We start from the raw sequence: 6,775 nt of genomic DNA, 5'->3' as shown, positions 1-6,775 counted from the left end.
TAAATAGCCAACACTTGTATACCAGAAACTGTAATGTTTTATCTGTTTGAGCTGTCACCCAAATATTTACTTTAAGTTTCCATTAGTAACATTACATTTCCAAAATCTCACAGTTTTTAACATACAGATTGTGTTAGCAGGTCAGACTTGAACTTACACCACATATTAGTGATCAACCAACAGTTTTTTTCTATCTTAAAGGAAAACACCACTATGTTCTTAACTTAGACAAATTAATACATACCCATCTTTTTTCAATGCTTGCACTTAATCTTTGTACAGCGTGTCGTGAATGTTAGCATTTAGCCATGCCCCATTCATTCCTTAGGATCCAAACAGGGATGAATTTAAAAGCTACCAAACACTTCCATGTTTTCCCGATTCAAAGACTGTTACATGAGTAGTTACACGAGTAAGTATGGTGACACAAAATAAAACGTTTGTTTGGATACTAAGGAATGAATGGGGCTATGCTAAATGCTTACACATTGACAAGGTACTGTACAAAGATTAAAAGTGCACACATTGAAAAAAGATAGGTTTGTATTAATTCATCTAAGTTGAGGTAAGAACATAGTAAAATATTGAAAAACGGTGGCGTTTTCCTTTATTATCTGTTTAAAAACAATGTTATGTTTTCCTACACAGTAATGAATATTATTCATTTACACTCCCAATAGGATAGAACGGTTATGGCGAGATGTGTGGGTTTCTGTGTCATCTAAGTATTACAACCTTCTACACTCTCTTGAAGAAGATGGTCTCCTGGACATTTCATTAACGGATGACATATTCTGTGTGCATTATGCATTTCTACCAAGACTCAAAAGAGACTTGGAGATATTTACTGAAGGATGGAACCACCATCCCCTCCGTACAGAAGGAAACCGGACTCCGACCCAGATCTGGGAGATTGCACAGATGCTGAGTACTAATGCACCTGTACATTCTGAAAACCTTGAGGTAAGTGTAAATGCACTTTAAGGAAGAAATTATATATTAAATAGCATGACCATTATTTTACGAAAAAAGTATACACATGCACAGCTTTGATTTCTTGTTTATTTAAACATTTATAGGACCTACAAGAGCCAGACATTGACTGGGAGAGCGCTGTTGACTTTGATCACCTTTACTCAGAAACTGGTATTGTAGTGCCAGAATATGAGTGTCCTCTCACTATTGAGAAAATGAATGAACTGCAAACTTTGGTTGATCCAAGTGACCTAAGCATTACTGATGAACAGTTATACATTGTCTGCCATGAACACATAAAACGCCTGCAGACACAAATGTAATCTCCAACAATCACCTCAGTGGATGGGACTAAATTTTTTTTTAAATATTGTACACTATTTTCTAGCACAATTCTGATGTTTACTAAACGTACAGATTTTAAAATGCATTGGTACTGCTTAACAATAAAAACATTTGAATGCAAACAACTTGTATTTACTATTGTGCTGGAACTTAAAAACATCAATTTGATGAACAACTTGAACGAGACAGCAGATGGGCTGGATCATTGTTAATAGCGTCCAAATTCATAACCATGGGTAATTGCCTGTGAGATTACATTTTTGAAGTCCATATATGTACCTAGATGTTCAATTGGGAATATGACCGAGTGAGAACATGCATTAACCACAGGATAACAGATACTATGTTTTCCATAGCGCACACTGCAGTCATGGTCAAATTCCATGACAATTTTGAAATTTTCACGGTCTGCATGACTTAATGGGATATGAGACTGTCCGGTCAGCCACTGGCAAAACTTGCCAACATTAATGTGCATGTTGTTGGTATGTCCTTCTGCCTTGTCAACATCTTCACCCTTGTCAACATCTTCACCCTTGTCAACATCTTCACCCTTGGTCTCCTCTTTAGGCATGTCTTCCCTGTCATTTTCGCTCCCTTCTGAAAAAAACAAGTTTTAACTTGCAACTGATTGGAGTTAAAAATTATGCAGTTATGCAGAAACTGCCCCAACGAAAATGACAGCTACTTTTAAAAACAATTGCTTTACTCCCGAAAAACGTAAAGCAGAAAGAAACAAATCCTTTTTAATCCAGTTTAAGAGATGCACAATAATCGGAAGTCATCAAAATAGTTTTAACTGCAGTATGACAGCACTGGTAAATTTGACAAATTATTCACCTTCATCCTCAATGTCCTGTACATAATCCTGCAGAAAGTTGACCACTTTTGATTCTCTCTGACGCCTCATTGTACCCTTCTCACTGAAGACAGGTGACAGTGATTTCACTAGAAAATCAGCATCCACCTAAAAATTACAGAAAAGAAAGTTAATATTTACATAGATTACATTTATATTTTGAAATAATTCAGATTATATCTGAAAATAATGCAGAATACTGTATGTATTGCTTGCCTTGCAAAAAGCTCCTGGAACAAACAGTTGTCTGCAAATGTCTGCTGCTTGTTGGACCAAGCTGAGAAGCCCATACAGTTTCATTCCCGAGCAGATTTGTTGTAGCATGGGAAGTAATCTCATTGTAGCGTGTAGGACTACAGAGCTGTAATACAAGTAAAAATTAGTTAAAACCAAATTAAAAAGTTTTACCTATAAGAAAAGAAATCGCTTACCGCACAATCTCTTCTTTTTTTTGTGTAGAAACTATCCCGGTGTATCCACATGACAAAATCCTGTCTGTGGACTCCATCAGGATTGTGTTGTCAGCTGCGTGAATCTTACACACAGTTTACAAATAAGGTTTATATTAATAAAAAAAGACAAACATTTTTTTTACTACTACTACAACACTTAATCAAACACAATTTTTTTATACTTAAATGAACTACCTCTTTAATTAGTTCCATGAGTTCAGGGTCTGTAACGTCGGTTTCATTTATTGCTGCATGATCAATTTCTCCAGTGGATATGTAGCTGTAACACCATTGCAAAAAAAAATTTGGTGGTGGTCCACCCTGGGCGATGCTAACAGCAAATATCTCTCCAATAGTCCTGCAATTCAAAAACAAAATATTATTGTACAATGCTATTCATTTTATATAGTTACCCAAAATTATTTTGGAAAGAAAAAAATCAATAATTTGAAAGACATCTTAATGATTACATAGACACACATCTTTTTCTTATAATATGAATCTGTGTGTGTTAACAGTGATATACTTGGCATGTAGTGTTAATCTGTTATTAAAGGTTTTTAATAACCTACTTGAAATTGTGTTTGTCCACATCGGTCATTGAATACTTTGGGTTTTTGCCATCATTCCCACCCTCAAAGAACCACTTCTCTATTCCTGACATCATTTCTTTTCAGTAAAGAGAAAAGGTAACATGAAATGTACAGATAACAAAGATATATTCTTTCACGTGTGCATGTGTGACTGACCAGTTAAAAATTCTGTCCTCAGAGCCCCATTATCAATTCCAGCCTCTCCAATAAAAGAAACTCGGAGGGCATTTTTAGGGGAAGATTTTTTCTGGCGCTGCCATTGTTTAATGCCTCTTTCAAGCATCTCATCTCTGGTGACACAAATGCTAAAGATGCTGGTTTCATCCACCCTTTCAGTAAGGATTTTAATCACATCAGCAATGCTTAAATTGGGAATAGAGAAAAAGATTGGAATTGGAAAATTTCATGTTATTAATGTAAAATAGCTTCTAAAGAAAGTTTTGATTTAAAGTACCTTTGAATCTCTTGTTGTGTCCGAAATCGTTTTGGACAGCTCTCTGTATCTGTTTTATCCAGGTCAATGGCCTCAGTTTCATCACAAGCTCTGTGGGAATAAGTGTACTTTATCATGTTTTAGCCATACAAAAAGCTGAAATACAGTTACTAGCATTACAAAAATAAACCAATGTACAGTATTTGAAATTTAACTTCATAAAAAATAATGCATGGCAACACAGAAATACCCTTCACCACAGTAGCTTGCATGGATTGCCACAAAGTCACTGGGATAAAACTGCTCACAAATGGGACAGGCTGTCTTGAATGCACCACACTATTAAAAAAATTACATTGTTATGTACACCCCAAATATTTGTTTAAGCGTACTGCAAAGATAAAAATAAAGGGCCACCAAAAGAAAAAGGCTTATTTGTAGAGGTTCAATTGTGACAGATTTTGTTAAAATCTAACCAACAGGACAAGAAAATGTCAGAGTGATCTAGCGTTTTGTTACAGGAAATTTTGTGATTGAATGGTTGCATATTGAGTAGGAGTATTCTACTCTCATGCCCCCCGAACCGGAGCTCTTAATTTTGGTGACCCTTGCCTCTAACACTAAAGCTTAGAATCTGTAGCCAAAGCTTCTACTTTCACAATTTACAAAATGTATTTAGAAAAATTGGTATTTAAGTAGCATTACATTAGGATTAAATTAAAAGTATTAGTATTAATGTTTAGTATTAAAAAGAAGGTCAAAGTTAAGGTGGAAGCAGACGTGTAATGCATGCCTCAGTTATATTCTTACTTTTTCAGAACCTTTGGCGCTGGAAGGAAGATCTAAATTGTTGGAGTCCTTAAAATGTAAAATAAATTTTAAGTAGCATTAAATTAGGATTACATTAAAAGTATTACTATTAGTCTACCCTTTTGCCATATATATGTTATTACCTCAACTTAGATGAATTAATACATATCTATCTTTTTTCAATGCGTGCTCTGTACAGCGTGTTATGAATGTGTTAGCATTTAGCCTAGCCCCATTCATTCCTATGGTACCAAACAGGGAAGCCACCAACACTTCTGTGTTTTCCCTATATAAAGACTGTTACATGAGGAGTTATACCAGTAAGTATGGTGCCACAAAATAAAACTTTTTTTTGGTACCAAAGAAATGAATGGGGCTAGGCTAAATGCTAACACATTCATAACACGCTGTACAGTGCACGCATTGAAAAAAGATAGGTATGTATTAATTCGTCTAGGTTGAGGTAATAACATAGTTTAATATGGCAATAGACTATTACTAAAAGAGTAGACTATTCCTATTAATGTTTGGTATTAAAAAGAAGGTCAAAGTTCAGGTGGAAGCAGAAGTGTAATGCATGCCTCAGTTATATTCTTACTTTTTCAGAACCTTTGGCACTTGAAGGAAGATTGTTGGAGTCCTTAAAATGTAAAATAAATTTTAAATATATATTTAAGTTTAAGCTTTAAGAATAACAGAAATATTATATAATTTAGAACACATGTCTGAATTTATATCTGCAGTTTAAACAAAGACACTTACTGTCACAGATGTCTCAATAGATGGAGTGTCATCTGGGGAGTTTTGCATGCTAATGTCCATGACAGGACTATCTAGGGAAAACACAGAAGTCTGCAAGAAAATAAAAAGACGTATTACACATTGGGCAACACAAATGTTATTAGTAATTTAGAATCAAAAGTAAAATATTTCTTGCCTGTTCATCAGAGTCAGTAAGAAGTTCTACTGTCTTACAAGATGCTACATGTGCAGCCAATAACTGGACTGGCATGCTTTCAGAGCAGGTATGACATGATGCTTTTGGCATTTTTTCAAACTCCTTCGCAGAGTAGGGGAGAGGTGAAGTATCAAGGGTACCTTGGAGTGGTACTATGAAAAGTGTTGACTTTCCACGTGCCACTGTATTTAGGTAAGCACCTGAATAGCCTTCTGCCTCAGGGGGAACTACACACAATTTTCGTTGTCCAGATCCTCCTACAGTACAAGGAAGAGATGTAATATTTAAAGCCAGTCAAATCTATCATTATACCAGGTAAAATAGTAGATTAATAATAGATAGCTTTAATATCTTACCGACAGCCTTGTATAACATCCATGCCCCCTTTAAATCAGCCATTTTGGAATAGGTTTCCTCAAGTTTTTTAGACAACTACAGAATATTATGAAAGTATTTCAGTAAAGAAAAGCCTTTGCATAATGTACATTCCTTAGTAACATAACTTTCATTAGCAGTCTAACGGTCAAGGATAATACTGTCATGCCCTCCCAAACCACAAGTATGTTATACAAAGGCAATGCAGCTCAAATTTTCAAATTTTAAGTATTACAATACAAATGTTAAAAGTGTTTTGTAACTTGAAAACATAAAAGAGCAGATTACTACTGAATGGTATGAAATAACAAAATTGCATGTATTAATTTGTATGTCCTAAGCACAACTTGTTTTTCAATCAGGGTGTAAAAGTAAATAATTGTGTACATTATTAAGGTCTGTCAAAATGTAAACTCATAGAATTTGAGAACATCAAAATATAGCAACACACAAGCTGTGATGGAGTTATTAAATTATTTCATAATTGCAGCTTAGTGTGCTTATTTTAATGTGAATGATAATTTGAAATATTTAATGAACACCTAAGAGCAAGGGTGATTTTTTGTTACAGCTTACCCATAAATGGTCAGCATCATCTGTGATATTGATGGTTCTTCGACCCATCCCAGCCTGAAGGAGAGTTAACTCATCTAAAGCTTTTGGTGTCTTCTCCATATACTTGTTCACAAGATAAAATTGAACTGGAAAAGACTTGACAGTATTAAGTCTTCTTTTCAAGTCAGTAAAAGTAGAATGTGTTCCTCTTTTCCCAGTCACCTTTCTACCAGAATTCTTCCCAAACAATCCTGGGAAGGATCTGTAAGAGTGAAGTAAGAGACAGCATAAGATAAATGCATCTAAAGCAATGTAAAGCTTTCCCAATCCTGGTCCTCATATAAAGTTTTAGATGTCTTTTTATTTAAAACACTCGATTCAACTCATCAGCCTCCTTCCAAAATGTTCCAGAATAGCCAC

At 35.0% G+C, this 6,775-nt stretch overlaps 2 long non-coding RNA genes across 2 annotated transcripts; both read right to left on the bottom strand.

Annotated features, from left to right (window-relative positions):
• Positions 1-2,401: 2,401 nt before the first annotated feature.
• On the bottom strand, positions 2,402-2,968 carry LOC135764883 (uncharacterized). The gene is made up of 3 exons (XR_010540328.1): positions 2,827-2,968; positions 2,611-2,714; positions 2,402-2,540 (listed from the first exon to the last, which is right to left on the bottom strand). It is a non-coding gene; the product is annotated as an uncharacterized lncRNA (long non-coding RNA).
• Positions 2,969-5,542: 2,574 nt separating this feature from the next.
• On the bottom strand, positions 5,543-6,558 carry LOC135764881 (uncharacterized). Its single transcript, XR_010540326.2, has 3 exons — positions 6,377-6,558; positions 5,782-5,857; positions 5,543-5,682 (listed from the first exon to the last, which is right to left on the bottom strand). It is a non-coding gene; the product is annotated as an uncharacterized lncRNA (long non-coding RNA).
• Positions 6,559-6,775: the final 217 nt, after the last annotated feature.

Source organism: Paramisgurnus dabryanus, chromosome 14 (genome assembly GCF_030506205.2).
Source record: "Paramisgurnus dabryanus chromosome 14, PD_genome_1.1, whole genome shotgun sequence".
Taxonomy (NCBI): domain Eukaryota; kingdom Metazoa; phylum Chordata; class Actinopteri; order Cypriniformes; family Cobitidae; genus Paramisgurnus; species Paramisgurnus dabryanus.
Note: the sequence above shows the minus strand (reverse complement) of the source record. Positions and strands in the feature narration are given on the sequence as shown.